At 38.1% G+C, this 16,693-nt stretch overlaps 1 protein-coding gene across 5 annotated transcripts in view; it reads left to right on the top strand.

Annotated features, from left to right (window-relative positions):
• ARHGAP24 (Rho GTPase activating protein 24) overlaps window positions 1–16,693 on the top strand; it is a 488,283-nt gene that overhangs the window by 336,279 nt on the left and 135,311 nt on the right. Inside the window, exon 1 of one of the 5 annotated variants that reach the window (XM_024764198.1) lies at window positions 5,990–6,172. The exons of the other annotated variants lie outside the window; for them this stretch is intronic. The gene's annotated coding sequence lies outside the window, so the exon portion shown is untranslated. Of the gene's footprint in view, window positions 1–5,989; window positions 6,173–16,693 lie in introns of those variants that run through there. 5 annotated transcript variants of the gene reach the window in all.

Genomic DNA, 16,693 nt, shown 5'->3' with positions numbered 1-16,693 from the left:
ACAAAAGTGCAAGTAAGGCCCAAGTAACTTCTGCAATGCAGTCTCTTTCCTAGGCATCCTGCTTACCCGCAAAGAAATTTGTATTGCCCTTACAGTAGAGATCTCTGTAAATATGCCCTAAAGCAAGATCATTTTTTAGAAGACAGTAGATTTTCTTGATTGTATATCCTGTTAGTTCATCATTCCCCTTTTAGGAATAAGTAGTGATTCCAAAACTATGATCATGTATTCATGAGTGTATATCATGGTACTTAGATTTGTACCATGTCCATTCTCTCAGTATGTACACACAGATACACATCTGGCATTTTCCCTATCTCCCTTTATTCTAAAAACCGGTGAAACCAACAACTCTATATTTTCCATATATTATAGTAGTGCAGCATCTACTTTTTTTATCTGTACCCATGAAGATTTTTAATGCAGATGGTGAGAGAAATGGTAACTACAGCTCTAAAGACTGAATGTTTCCACTTGCAGAGGTTATAAGCATGGGTGAGTTAGTTTTGAAATGTTTTTTTCAAAAATGATTCCCAAACATTGTGAACTAGAGCCACTGGTTTCTTTTTTTTTCTTTCTTTCTTCCTTTCTTTCTTTTTACTACATGGTAGTAATGGCCATTGCAGAATATTTAGAAAATAGAAAAAAGATCAAAAATAAAATTTTTATGATACCAAGAGATAAAAGCTATTAAATAGTAATGCATATTTTTCAGATTTTCTATAACATTAAATATTTATTACAAATTCAGATAACTTTGCACACACTGTTTTCTAATATGCTCTACTCTATAAATGTATCATAAAGTAATATCTTAAAAATTCTAACCTAGTGTTCTGAATCAGTCATTATTTTACCATGGCATATTAATGTTTCTTAATTTACTTAAGATACATTAAGAGGCATTGACACTGATGTTTTGAAGGTTTTACCGTCAAGGACCCACTGGTGGGAAACACGAGCGCCTATGTTCCAGAGGGTCCCAGGCTTCCAAGAGGAGCCCTTACTGAAGGACTCTGGTGGAACAGCAGCTGAGGCTGTAATCACCAGCCCAGGCTGCCAGGTGGCTGAAAGCTCTTCCTCAGACTACCTGACTATAATGTCCTGTCACACTACTGTAAGGGGGTGACAATTATACTGCAAGACTGTATTTTTTATGAAAATTCCAAATATCTCTGATGATCCTGATGGTACATTTTAAAGTGACTTTAAGTGCCCAGAAATTCTTTTCCCTGTGTTCACAAAAGGATAATCTTCAGATTTTTTCCCTCTTTATTCATACTCCTAAGTTGTTTTTTTTTTTTCTAAATCCACTTGAATGTATTTAAGAAAGCTTTCAGTAAAGTCAGGACAGTGGTTTTTCACATCATAGAGTAGAAAAGGCATTAATAACAGCATCTTTTTGCCTCCAGGGAAAAATTTGCCATTCAGTACGAAACAAAATTATGTTTAAAAATACAGTAAATTTTTACTGCTCAGGAAGTGTTTGATTTCATGTGTTTGACTGTATAAAGATTAAGAGACTTGACATACATATCTTTCAGCATCCACACAAAATGATTGAAATGCTAAAAGCTTACACATTTCAGATTACTTTACATTTTCCCCTAAATGACTTTCAATATTTTAACAGTATTTTTTCTCCGTAGCTAATAGTTATTATCATTTGGAGTTCTTTCTAAGGCCTAAGAAAAAGAAGTAAATCGAAGGGAGCAGCAGGGAAAAATGTGTTAGAAAAATATTTTTTTCTCATTATATTAAAAACTAGAAATGACTCCATCCCACACATCTGTGAGCCCGGTTCCACCCTAAATGGAAAGATTCTAAGGTTTTCAGGCCAGACCCATATCTGTGTAAAGTTAAACACTGCCACTAGGACACATCAGGAAGATATCGTCACTGGGCAGCGGAGCAAGAACCAAATAGAAAACCAGACCATCTTATTTCCTTTCTTCACCCATTGCAAATATTGGCCCATGCTTCGAAATGCTTTCCTCATACATTTAAACTTTAATATAAATTTCTTTTCAATACATGATTTGAAATCAGGATCTCAAAATGAAGTTTCTGAGACAAAGAAAGGGAGGATGCAATATGTTCTTCTGTTTTTCTGCTGTGGCATAACACTCAGGCAAACACTAGCTGAAGTGTTTGAAAAACAAAATGCTTTAATGGGACAGTATAACAATTGGAAGAAAGTGCCCAAAACTATGTTTTCTTTATCATTATTTTTGACTTGAAAGATAATTGAAAGCTTTGTCAGTAGATTTTTGTTTCATTGAAAGATCACTACAATAGTTTCTAAATTTAAAAAAATAATAGTAATTCTGTCTGTGATTGTGTTTTCATCCTTCAGAAATAAAATGGGTTTGGGAATGAGAAAAAACAGCTATTCACATCTGTCATCATAGGCTTCCCAATAGAGTAACTCTTTTTTTTTTTTAACTTGCTCTTTAGTTAAATATGATGCCATAGAACAAGGGCGTTGTAGTGAGTGTCAAAATGCATATTCTAAGCAAAGGTAGCAATGAAATGAATGCTCAGTAGCTGAAGGCCCCTTACCTTCTTTTATGTGGGTTGATTGGCTGTTTAGGATGATATTAGTGCTTTTGTTTTTTATTCGGAATTTAACTTGAGAAATTGTGATTAAAGTTCCAGCTTTTATTCTTTTTCTCTGCTAGTTATTTTGACTTATTACTAGTTTAGTCAGTGGCCCAGTTATAGTTCTCTCTCTAATGAAAATATCTAAAACAAAGTGATTCTAGCTGCAAGACTTTGAAATTTATAGTTTTCTTTTTAAGGCTAAATTTGGGGAGGATAAGAAGGCTGGTTTTATGAAGTGCTTTTGGATGGTGCACTTTGCAGATGGGAGTGCTAAAAGCAGAGTCAAGGTATAATCAGCCAGAGGCATTCTCAGAGAAGATTGTAAAACTATGGAAAAGGGAGATTGAAGGCAGGAACAATTACCCTACATGAACGATTTGGTATGAATTGCCCTGCTGGCTTGCAGATACAATTTCAAGTTTTCTCATTTAGCAGGCAATGCCATTTAAAAAGGGGAGAACAGAAACATATACCATGTAGGGCTGCAGTTTAAACTCTGCTTCTAGCTTTCCAGTAAAACTCGTAGAAAGGACCTGGCATTTTATTAACATCCTCAGACTCAGGGAACTGAAAATTATGACTCCACTATAGTACTCCAAACTGCAGTTGAAAAAAATGGCTTTTCTGCATTTAATAGTAAGAGATTGCCTTGCTTCCTTGTGGGCATTCATAAGGATCTGTTAATTTAAGCAAATTAAAATGATACAGATGGGACTTCCCTGGTGGCGCAGTGGTTGAGAGTCTGCCTGCCAATGCAGGGGACGCGGGTTCGTGCCCCGGTCCGGGAGCACGCCACGTAGCGACTGGGCCCGTGAGCCATGGCCGCTGAGCCTGTGCGTCCGGAGCCTGTGCTCCGCAACGGGAGAGGCCACAGCAGGGAGAGGCCCGAGTACCGTAAAAAAAAAAAAAAAAAAAGATACAGATGAAGCGGTTTGCAGGGCAGAAATTGAGGCACAGATGTAGAGAACAAACATATGGACACCAAGTGGGGTAGGGGTGGATTGGATGAATTGGGAGATTGGGATTGACATATATACACTAATATGTATAAAATAGATAACTAGTAAGAACCTGCTGTATAAAAAATAAATAAAATTCAAAAAATAAAATAAAATAAAGTGGTATTCTACTATACAGAAAGACCTCTAAATTCACATCGTCAGCTTAAAGACAGGCAAGACACAATTAAGAAAAAGGAATTATAGGCACATATTAACAAAAATTGTATTTTTTCTCTGTATCCTACAATGACTTCATTGTTAAAAAACCCGAAACTTGTTTTTCTAAACATTTCTCTGCTCTTTATAAAAGTTAACTTGCCTAGCAGGTACTCTCAAGGTTTTGTGGTAATTTGCATTCTTGCCTTCCCTACCCCTGCTATTTAAAAACCAAACTTTTCTTCTTCTAAGAAAGTTATAAATCAACAGATTTCCTCCAAATATAGGACTCTAGGCCATGCAGACGTTGATTGTAATTCCAGCTCCACCACTCAGCAGTAACAGTGTGCAGGCAAATTATTCTCATTGATAAATGGGAATAACAACTACCTCATGGCATTACTATGAGGATTAACTGAGATAACATTCATGAAGCTCCCAGCCCTGTGTGTCTCACAAGACAGGTGTTCATATACTTAGTTCCTTTCCTGTTACCCATTGGTGTCCTTCCTTACACTGCCTCAACCTAATCTCTAAATAATGCATACATAATGGTAGGAACATTAGCATGAATGCCTTAATGCATTTGTTACTGAGTTAACTCAGCAGTGAACTTGGCATTCCATCCCCAACCTTTCCCCTTCATTAATCCCCTTGGGCAACCCCTCCAACATAGGAGTACACCCAGGACACGAGGAACCGTGAAGCCATCCAGGCACGTGAGCATCTTCTACCACGCTTTCAGCTGGTCTTGTTCTGCCTCAAAGACCAGACAGAGCTCATGTTTTTCACAATTAACTGACTCTGGCCATGTGTTCGCTACCATCAAGATCTGCCACCAGGAAGACAGCAGTTCAATAAAATCTTGAACTCTATTTATAGCCCACTTGAAACACTCTCCCATGAAACCTGAGGAGTCCTCCTTGAGAGCACAGAAAGTAATTCACTAGTCCCAGCACCAAACTAGGGCAATCCAAGGGCGGAAAATGCAGTAGGTACATTTTTTTCCCAGCCCTCTATAGTTTACAAAGCATCTGCTCCTACACATTGTCCCATTTCATCCTCATTCTGACCCAGGAAGGAGCCCCAAAGCAGATGTTGGCAACAAATCCCCATTTTATAGATTACAAAACTGATGCCTAGGAGGTTAGATACGTTGTTCATTTTACATGGTTGGAGAAGGAGGGGAAAGGAAGGTGGCTAAAGAGTCAGAATAATTTCCTGTTAATGCAATCAATCTAAACTTCAGGGCATAATTGTTTACCTGTAAGAAAAAAATACACAACAAAGAGAAATAATGTTTCATAATGTTCTGGTAAGCTTAAACATTGTTTCTTCTCCACTTCTGATAGTAAAACCAAAATATGAGAAATAAAAACCTAGAGAGACTTTACAGGGAGACATTTATAAACATGTTTGTATCTGTCTAGAACATCTACATGCAGAATGATTATATTTTAGACAAGAAACGCCTTCTTGAAACCTTTCCAAATTAAAATATACATCAGTCAAGACTAATCTTGAAAAAGATGGTAGGAATTTTTATAAGAAATCTTAATTGATTTTGCCAGTCATCTCTGAAATAAATACATCTTTACTGTCTTTTTAATATGGGGGGGTTTGCATAATTGAAGTATGTGCCCAAAAAACAAGACTTCATTAATATGAATTAGTTTATGGACCAGAAATGATTTTGTTCTTAAAAGAATTATTTGATTGTGGCAAATACTTTAGTTTTCTAAGAGCTTTCTCTAAGCGGTGTTACCTGGAAAGGGTTTTCAGAAACTTTTTGGCTTGAAAAGGATGCCTGAGCAATTAGAATAGCCACACTGAAGTCTGTTTGTACGTGTGTGTATGTCTGTGTGTGTATGTGTGTGTGTGTGTGTGTGAGAGAGAGAGAGAGAGAGAGAGAGAGAGAAAGAAAAAGAGAGAGAGAGAGAGACATTATTGCTTCAAGAGGACCTCTGCGTTAGCAGGTTGGCTCCGAGCCATTTGAGGATTCTCAGATTTACTGCTTCTCTGACTATTGCTGCAGCTCTGATTTATGGATTTCAGAATCTTGTGAAAGGCAAGGTGCCTGAAGTTTAGAGTCTTTCCTTGATGACCCCTCCTCTTCCCCATTCACTCCTTTTGCCGCTGTTCACCTTGTAGTGACCTTGCAGGACTCAGCATTTTTACCTGAGCTCAGTAGCTGGGAGCCCACTAGTGCTGGGACGAGGGCAGCAGTTTCCATTCCTGGGTGATGGAGTCATGGGAGAAACCGCAGTGAACCAACAGAGAGTAGGACCTGAGCGGGCGAGCCAGGCTGGACTGTGCTTTAAGCGGCTCAGGACAGAGCAGCTGCTCGCTCTCCCAGCCTGCAAGTGCAGCCTGCATTTGTCACTGACCACTGAAGTGTGTGTTTGTGCAAGGTGAGAGCTGGGTGCTTTTTTGTTAATTTGGAGACAAATCGCCAGGTATTGCTGTTGATTGTTTTTGATAATTTGGGGGTGTTTATAGCACCACAAATTTAGGACCTAGACTGTGTGTGGTTTTATTTATACCCTTGTTTTTTGTCATGATCCATTATTTAGCGCTGCACGGTGTCCAAATTATGGCAACAGATTGGATGTACTGCTGTTCTTACACTGAAATGTGATCAGTTTGGTGCAATTTTCTTGGATTCTTTCATTGATTGCTGCTGCCAAATGATGGAGTTGTTCATATAAAGGATTCCAGTGCTGATTTGAAAGCATGTGAAAACAGCTTCAGATATAAATCTGAATTGCTATTTTTTGGAGTACTTGCTGTGGTGTATTCTTTGCTTCACTCATATTTTAGTGGTTGAAACTTTGGAAGAGAGCAGAGTGCCTTAGGGCCTAATCTGGTGATAAAAGTAACATGGGAGTTTTCCGTGTTTTTGCTTGTCAAAATGAAGACTTATGCTTGGCCAGTGGGGTGTGTGTGTGTGTGTGTGTGTGTGTGTGTGTGTGTGTGTTTAAAAAAAAAAAAACTGAGGACCAAAAGAAAAGCAAATAATACTTTGCTATATTTTGATGTACTTATCATTAATTTAATCAGCTCCTAAAGCTTTTGTTACCAGCATATTTGAGTTCTGGAACTTCGCATTTTGTGTACACAAGGACAATACAACTACAGTGTGCACTTGTGAAGGCATGTGGGGACATGGAGTATGTGCTTACTAGGAATAAAACAGGAATCCAAAATGTGTTCTTGGTTAAGCTGACAGGCCTTAATACTGCACCAGTTTTGTATGTTAGCTACTTAATGAATCTATTCAAAATATAAAGGGGATACAGTGTATTATTATATCTAAATAAATACACTAGAGATTTGTATTCATGAAACACATGCTCTAAAAAAGGAAAACGTGGGAATTTCATACTGTAAAAATAGGATGAGCAAAATTTTGAAAAGCTGTCAAATTTTACAGGGAGGGGAAAAACAATACATTAAAATGAGGAATAATCGGGATGGAATATGAAAAGTACTTCAACTGCTCAAATTTTTAAGTCTAATGAAAGAACAATAGAATATTTAAGGAAATTCAGAGTCTGCAGAAATGAAGCCAAGAGCAAAAATTCTTAATAAAACATGTTTTCAATCTGTGGAGTGTACTTATTTGTCTTGAGTTCTGTTCCCAGACTGATAAATTAGATATTTTTAAAATATAAATTTTAAAATTTTATTTAAAATTGGTCTTCATTTGGGTAGACTTTGAAAACTAATAAAGTAACATAAGATGTATTAAAATGCAATGAACATTAAAATTATTCAAACACTTAAGAAGTAACATACGATATGAAAACTATTTGTCCCACTTTTGAATTATGTCAGTTTAGAAAGAGTCTAATCCTCTAAAGTAGAAAGTCAACTGTTGCTACATATGCTTGGGCTGCTAAAGTCCTTGGATACACTCTTGGTTTCTTGCTTTCAGACTATGTTACAGCACTGTGGAACGGTGAGCAGAAAACACTTGATTCTAACATTGTCATGCTTTCTATGTGAGATTAGAATAGAAATTGTTTCATTCGACAGATATGGAACTTGAGGTGTACAAAGAATTCATGATTGGTTGGCCTTTCCCTATAGGAACCTGTACTGCCTTGGCTTTTCTGCTGCCTGTATCTAAAATTTGGCTGCTTCTTTAAGAGGGTGTAACATGACTTTATCACCAGGACTGAAAAGAGGTGGTGGAGGGCCTCTTATCAGTGTTTTATAAACACAAGAGTATCCCTGTCTCTATGATGAGTGCAGTCCAATGTGTTCAAATGTGGTGTGTCCATCTGTACCCATGGTCACCTTCCATGCAGAAAGACTAGAAACTTTGATGAACCACAATCAGTGTAACAGCCAAGAAAAGTCTTGAATAGTGCCCTCATTTATTCTTTAGATAACTAGCTTACTGTGGCATACAAAGAGGTTTAAAAGGGTTTAGAGATTATAGGTACTGACCTCAAAGCACAGGCCAGTATGTGCAAACACATTTACTTCTATGCAATTAAGGGCTCCTAGTTAAAGGAAATGATTAGGCTTCATTTATATATTTGATAAGTTTCTCTTATTTTTTTAAAAAGCTTAAGTTTCTTAAGCACATTGTGTTCTCACTCCCTCTCTTCTTTCAGCTTTATACTTTAGACTTTAAACTTGCTAAATCCTTAATTTACTGAACCTGCTTTCTTTTGACCTACACTCAATCTCTTCTTCTTGGGTAAGAAAGCAATTATGATTTATCTCCTGGGGCTAGGGGAAGACCCACCTCCCCTGAGATCAAGAGATCACTGCCCACTCTGTGAGCAGGAAATGGGGTGTGATTAGTGGGAAAGAATGGATTGATAAACAGCTACCAGGAAGGCAATGACTGTGTCTATCTTGCCGAACGTTTCTGCTATTCATGTCCTCTTATCCATCTAGTCTGTTACTAGGCTTGGAAACCTTTATCAAGAAATGTTTGCACATAGCAACATAGTTACACTTTCACAAAGACTTTTGGTAAATTGAGATTAAATATGATTTGTAGTGTATGGATTTGGCTTAAAGTGGTATCCGTAGTTTTTAATGTCTTTTTACCTTAGCATTAAGGTAATTAAGTTCTATTTTGCCTAATGACTCCTCCTGAAGTAATGCAGATTCAGGTGAAATACTGAATATTCACACAACTTTTTTGTTTTGTTTTGTTTTTGTTTTGTGGTACGCGGGCCTCTCACTGCTGTGGCCTCTCCCGTTGTGGAGCACAGGCTCCGGACGCGCAGGCTCAGCGGCCATGGCTCACGGGCCCAGCCGCTCCGCGGCATGTCGGATCCTCCCGGACCGGGGCACCAACCCGCGTCACCTGCATTGGCAGGTGGACTCTTAACCACTGCGCCACCAGGGAAGCCCCAACACAACTTTTAACTATTACTTCCAGATTCCCTAAAGTAGGCCTGGATGTTTTGTGGACAAGAAACATGGAAGGCAGTTTGCATGATATGAGTGTTTTTTTCTGGTAGATGTCCCTCTGAGGCTACAGAGTGTCCAGACAATCTCTGGGCTCCTTAGTGGACCTCTGGGCTGCAAGAATTTGGCAGCTGGAGTAAGAGCAGGTGGCAGCAGGCACTTCTTCTCTGGAGACAGAGATGAAAATCATTTTCTACAAGTCTACTCAAGAGGCCAGCCTCATTTGTCTTGAATCCAGTGTGTCTTCTAAGGAAACAGGACTGGTAGAGTCTGGTTGCTAGAAGTTGCGCCCAGATTGTGACAGACCTCCAAGGAAGTGTATCTCCATATTCTACATATTTTTACAAGCAATACAAGTTCTGTTTTTTAAACTTTTAAATTATTTTTACTAGGGAAGGCTTCAAACCTGATCCCAGTGTCAATCCAGTTCCCTCTAACAACCACCCTCTACCACACAAAACAAATAATTTTCAAGAAATACTAATAGCCAATTAAACTCTTTACATTTTAATAGCCAAACAATTTTCATCAATGTATAATTCGAGTAATCACTTCAAGAGAATGTAATTACAACTTCCAAATATTTCTAATGACCGAGAAGCCATCAACAGAAAATTATGGCAAAGTTTCCTGTTACAGGCATATTTGATCTTAAGGGAATGTTCAAGAATTTAATCCAACATATTAAAATCAATAAAAACAGACTTCTATGTGCTTTTTTCTGATAGAATATTTTCAAGATCAGCCTGTTTTTGAATATTTTTATGATAAAGTATAAAACACACTGGAGGCTTTCCCTTCTCTCACTCCTGTCCTCTTATAGCATGGGGTTTCACTTGACTGATAACTCTTATCAGAACACATCAATGTGTTGAAAGGAATTATTTTGTAGCTACAAAGAAGTATCTCCTTTTCTTTATAAGTTAAGAACTCTGCTTTAAAATGTAGGTTTTATTATTATTTAGGTATAGTGGGAACAACAGATCAGGAGATGATTGCCATTGAAAAGATAATTTGCTACTCAGTTTCAAAAGGAGGGACACATCATGCCTTGAAGGACCACATAGAGAAGCACCTGGGTTGGTCAGGAGGCAGAGAGAGAAAGGGGGAAACATGGACAAGAGGCTTTATTGTGGTTTCCTTGGGAAAGAACAGGCAAAGTAGGGTACATAAGTTTTGGACTGGCTAGTTCGAATAATTTCAGCAGGCTCTGGGGCATAGAGACTGACTCTAGTTGTCTGGGTACCTGGCCCTGAGGTGTTTAGGGCAGATGGATAGTGACCCAGGATGTGAGAGCTTTGTGAGGATCTGGTTCGGGTTTGGGCTCAGAATTGGTTTATTTGCATAAGAAAGGCATTCTCAGGGTTAGTCTTTCCTATCTCTAGGAATTGGCTGGCCCTGGAAGGGGCAGTCTCTTCAGGGTCAGCAAAGCCCAGATGCCAAAGCATTAGAAATACAGAAAATTAAAAGGCATGTCTAATACAAACTAACACACCCAAACAGGAATAGACAGATTACTTAGTATCATTTTGCCAAATTTGGTGTTCACATGGTTAGTCCACTATGAACAAGAATCTCTTGACGTGAAATGTACCTCTCCATCAATTCTGGGACCTCTGCCAGCAAACTCCAGAAAGGTTTTGTTCCATTTGTTTTTGATTTTTAAATTCAATACTTAAAAACAGCAAAAGGGTTGAAAATAACTGAATCCTTTCTACCGAATAACTAGGTATATTTTACTTGTCCTACACAGCTACATATTATTTGATTTAGAGTCTAACAATAAATGTGTCCACATTAGGGTTCTGATAGAATCCTTAATTAGGCTAGAATTATTAAAGAAATTTTAACTTTGTACATTCACCATCCACCTTTGGTTGGAATCATCTTCTGACACACAAAAGTTAATAAATAATTGTTAAATGAATCAATAAATGATTAAGTCACCTGAACTCATTGGCAGAATTTTCTTCAGTTTCCCTAAGAGACTTTTACACAATTTTCAATATGATTTTCAGAATAAGGAAATTCAGAATAGTAAAATATGTTGATTATTTTGCTCAAACAAAAGCTAAATCGCCTGTCACTTAAAAATAGCCATAACCAGACATGCCCTTATAAGCAAACATAAAATGTGGCAAGGAACATATATAAATTGAGTAACAGTTCAGTTTCAGCTGAACTGGCAAAACTGGACTTCATAATGTCCTACTCCTTGAGTCAGCAGCAATGCACAGAGGGATCAAAGAACATTTAGCAGATGAATAGGATAATTAATTTATCAAATTAGAAGAGATCAACATGTGCTAAAAATAACCTGTAATCAAGGAAAGCGGCACCTTAGAAATGTGGCATCTTTCCCTTGTAATATTTCTCCTTTTCATTTTTAAACATTAAGGAAAGGAGAAATCATGCATATGGTGTTTCAGTGGAAATGGAATTTTCTTACTGTCCATGTTTGGTTTCCCCATTCCAGTTACTGGAATTTCCCACAGGAATTTATTGTGTAATAAATGTGGGACATCAAAATAGTGGGGGGAAGGATGATTGAGTGGACAACAGGTATTGGTACATTTAGATAGCCATTTGGGAAGAAAAAAGATTTATCCTCTACACCAAAATAAATTCTAGAAGAGTCAAAGATTTAGATGTAAAATATAAAGCTACATGCATACTAGAAGAAAGCTTTGGTGTACTGACTTGAACAGAGGAGATGCTTCATCCACCGTGTCACTAAGCAGCCACAAACAGGGGTAGAAATGGCATCCTGCTGCTTGAGAGGTGCCTAGGTTTTGTGGTAATCGCTGCAGTTATAGCAGAAGGGAGGTGTCAAAAGTGATCCTTCCTCTGCACCAGCTGCCCCATCGTTCTCTATGCTTTTCAGGCACCAAAGCTTCTGAGATGAAGGAAAGCAAAGAAGGTAGAAGTGTAAATCACTAATTTCTTTTTTAATTCTAAAGCTGATGCTTTATATTTTATCCTGGGGCCAGACAAGTATCAGGGAAAGATTATAGACTGATTTCTTGCTCTTAACTCTCTTGATTCCCAAATCTGAAACGTGATTGAGGTTTCAAAGAGGCCTCACTGTCTCTGGTATCTGCAGGTTTCAGATCTCTGACTTCCATTGGTGTGACAAGGGAATGAGACACTCTCAGCTGTGCCCTGGCCCTTCTGAGTTGTTGTCAGACTAGACTGAACCAATTCCAAAAGCTCTCAAGGGATGTGTGCTTGGTGAGGAACAGGAGAGCTTCAGTTGGAAAGCTTTTCCTTTAGGGTCTGTGAGTTCTTTCTTCTTTGTCACTTTCTTTTCCACTAGTTAATTTCTTTTTTAAAATTATTTATTTATTTATTTATTTTTGGCTGTGTTGGGTCTTCATTTCTATGCGAGGGCTTTCTCTAGTTGCGGCAAGCGGGGGCCACTCTTCATGGCGGTGCGCGGGCCTCTCACTATCGCGGCCTCTCTTGTTGCAGAGCACAGGCTCCAGACGCGCAGGCTCAGTAGTTGTGGCTTATGGGCCCAGTTGCTCCGCAGCATGTGGTATCTCCCCAGACCAGGGCTCGAACCCGTGTCCCCTGCATTGGCAGGCAGATTCTCAACCACTGCGCCACCAGGGAAGCCCCTAGTTAATTTCTTTATCCTGAATTCCTTCCCTCCCATACTGCTGCACGCCATCCTCTGACCTGGATGAAAGAAACACTTATGTCATTCACGCTAGATTTCTCAGACTGGCAGACTGTTTGGAGCAATGTGCAGTGTTCCTAGCAACAGATTAAGGCACATTCACAGCACTTTAAAAGCCTGCAGGCATTGAAAAATAACAGAGGACTACCTAGTTATATTTGGAACTTCTACTTTGTGGATTTGTATTAGCTAAGAAACCCAGAAAAGTTTTTAAACTTTTTTTTGGTTTATTTTCAATGGAAACTTGGAAGGTATAACCAGGTTTCTAAAACAGTCGTGATAAATTTAATCATGGCCTGAGAATGAAGGCCAACTGTGTCTATGGTAAGATTTAAAAGTAGGGCATATAAAGTACACTGGCAGTCACAGGAAGGTGATTTTAATTATCAGGAATATTTTATATTCATTAAGAACTCAGGCACTAGGGTCAGCTAGACCTGTTTTAAAATCCATGAACAAGTTGTTTGTGCAAAAGTTATTTAACCTTCAGTTTGTAAATCTCTAATATTAGCATAAATCACAAATATTAAAGTTAAAATGATAAAATATGTATGTGAACTTGTTTTTAGTATAAGGAATAATCAAAAAGCTAATCAACATAGATATGTAGGGTGGTAGTTTAGCAGATAGAATTGTCACAATTTTGTGGAGGAGCGAGTTTTTTCTAGATCAGCAAAAGCTCAAAGTTAGGAAAAGTTATCAGGGAGAAGAAGGAAGAAAATAATGAGAAATGAAAGAAGGTAAATCTGACTATCCCAGAAGAGAGAGCTGATCATCATTGTATGTACCCTCCTTCCATGAGGCTTAACACCATATCTTATAGCAGGGGCTTATTTATGTTTGAAGAATGAATAAAGAAAAGGAAGGAGTGAGACCATAACCATAATGGTGGAGGGAACTGGATGGTTGTACAAAAGAACCTCCAGGATGTCCTATCTGAAGTACACTGTGTTAGATTTATCTACAATGATAAAAAAATAAAACAACAAATCAAGAAGAACAGATATGCTAATTACATGGTATGTTCTTTATCACAGTCCATAAAGTGGAGGGGGTGAGAAACGAACCAGCGATCTTTGAACACACAAAGGGAATGACACACCTGTTAAATCAGAGAGTGAGAGAGAGAGAGAGAGAGGGAGAGAGAGACATATGAAGTCAGCATGGTTTCTGGTAGAAGTCAAGAGGTGAACCCAGAGCCTAAACTGGAAAGACCATTAATCTTAAAGAAATGTCAAAATGGGAGGAGGCCCTCAACATAGAGGAACTGTTGGCATTTGGTGAGAGGCAAAGATTTATCATCTCTTGCTTTGCTTTGTTTAGTTTCCCAATGCCTTGCCCATTAAATGCCGATAACTCCATTCATTTATTGTGAAAACTCAGACACTCCTACGCTTTTCCAAACATCCCTCCAGGGAGTGGTACCACCCCCAGGGAGAGTATAAAAAATAGGATGAACTATATTCAGAAGTGTAAAGGCTAAGTATCATAATGAAGAGCTTCACACCCTTGACTTTCATGGATCTCAGAAGCTTGTGTTTTACGCTCTTAAAATGAAAGCAAAGGTCTTGAGTAATTTGTCATTTTGCTGAGGAATGTTTGGAGTGAGACTGATTTGTATGGACCCGTCATTTAGCTAGTTTACTTCATTCTTTTCTACATCTTCTAAAAATCTATGTGGGTTGTTTTTTCTACTTGTATTCATTGGAAACTTAATAACTCTCATAGTGTGATTTAAAAACAAAAACAGAACAGCTTTGTTTCATTGTAGAAAAATGGCTTCAAAAAAAAAAGCTATTTGTAGGGCTTCTAATGAAGCACAAAGGATGTGAAGAGGTAGAAATAAATGGGAATTCATAGACAAAAGCAGTTTTGAATAAATTATGAAATTCAAATTTGGCAGTACTGCTGATCTATGTCAAAATGAGTCCACAAAATGTGCTATAAAGCAACAGCAACAACAACAAAAAAGTGATTTGTGAAATTGTTTTAATGCCTTTATAATTTATTTTAGGTCTATGTTTATAGGATTATTAAGGGGCCACTCCAAGTTTTCATTTTCTGAAGGAAATTATATGCTATAGAAACATTTGGGAATATAGAGATTCGCAAAAATCTGGGCATATGTCCTTTGAGTGTTAAGCGTCAAGTTTGTTGATTCCTAAGGGGAACTAACAACAGAACAACAACTAACAACTAAATCTACAGTAGATTTAACCTGTTTCATGATTAACACCTGCAATGACTGTAGGACCAATCCAAGCTTTTGTCTTAGGCAAACCTGAGAAACATGACCTACCCCTTTGTGTTACCTTATCTGCGTGTGGAATGTCGCCCTCACATTCTTCACATTGTACTAAGTTTAGTGGTGCACTGAAATGTTCTGTATATGTCAGAGAGGAGAAGAAAGAAGAGGTGTCAGGGAAGAGTTGTTAATACTATATCTGTATTTCTTTTCTAAGGCTGCAGTAACAAAATTCGACAAACTGGATGGCTTAAACCACAGAAACGTACTGCCTCACAATTCTGGAGGCCAGAAGTCTAAAATCAAGGTGTTGGCAGGTCTATGCTCCCTTTGAAGGCCTGGGAATGGATTTGTTCCAGGCCTCTTTCCTTAGCTTGTACATAGCCATTTTTTCCCTGTGTCTTTACATCATCTTCCTTCTGTGAATGTTTGTCTCTGTGTCCAAATTTCCCCTTTTTATAAGGATTACGAGTCATATTAGATTATGGCCTACCCTATTGACTTTAACTTAATTATGTCTGTAAAGACCCTTTCTATTTCCAAATAAGTTTACATTGTGAGGTACAGGGGGTTAGAACTTCATCATATCTTTCAGCGGGGGGACACAATTTAACCCATAACGTTGGATCAAGTAAGGTGATGATAAGGAAAATTCAGAGTACAGGACTGGCTGTCTTATTACCTTCACACCATTCAAAGTGTGGTCAGTGGATCAGCAGCATCAGTATCACCTCAGAGCTGGTTAGGAATGCAGGTCATCCAGCCCTGTCCTAGGCCTATGGAATCAGAATCTGCATATTTACCTAGATCCCCAGATGTTTCATTTATACATTAAGGTTTGAGAAGAGCTATTCTAGCTCACAGAATAAAAGCCCCATTCTCAAGTGCCAAGGAGAATAAAAACGAACAGTATTTATACACAGAGGCCTCATTAATATGTGCACTTAGCAAGTATAGGCCATTATTCCAGCACAGCTATGGCACAGTTATCTATAAAGGGAATATTGATCTCTGGAAATAATTTTAGGAGTTAAGTTTCAATTATCGTTAATTTACTGTAGATTATCCCTTGGGAGTGAACTCAGAAGACCATCATATATAGAGAACACTCAAATTATTTTTCCTACACTTACTTTGCTTGTGTAAATTGCTTCTTTTCTGCCAACCTGGTCTACAATTTAAGTTGACTTGGCTAGCTGAGTCATAGAACTTAATCCTGAAATAAGGTCCATTGAGGGAAAATAATGTCCCCTAGTATAGGGGAAAAGGCACTTGAGTTTATAACACCATCTTCTAAGTGATTAAAAGCATATGAGCTCTTGTTCGCTTACTTCTGCCTTTTCTGTCCCATAGTCTTTGTGCTCCCCTGAAAATGTAATTCACCCAGAAGTTGTGTCTATGTTACATGAAGACAAATAGAAACATAAAACTTGAAAATAAAAGAGGCATAATTAAACTTGTCCTGGAGTCAACTTAGGCAAATGCTTATAACAGCAGGGGAACAAATACAGCTTCCTGAGATGAACTCTGAGGGCACCGTTCTCCTGGAGTTGGGGACTTTAAGTGAAA

This window comes from Neophocaena asiaeorientalis, unplaced genomic scaffold, assembly GCF_003031525.2.
Source record: "Neophocaena asiaeorientalis asiaeorientalis breed wild unplaced genomic scaffold, Neophocaena_asiaeorientalis_V1.1 scaffold296, whole genome shotgun sequence".
Classification (NCBI taxonomy): Eukaryota; Metazoa; Chordata; class Mammalia; order Artiodactyla; family Phocoenidae; genus Neophocaena; species Neophocaena asiaeorientalis.
Note: the sequence above shows the minus strand (reverse complement) of the source record. Positions and strands in the feature narration are given on the sequence as shown.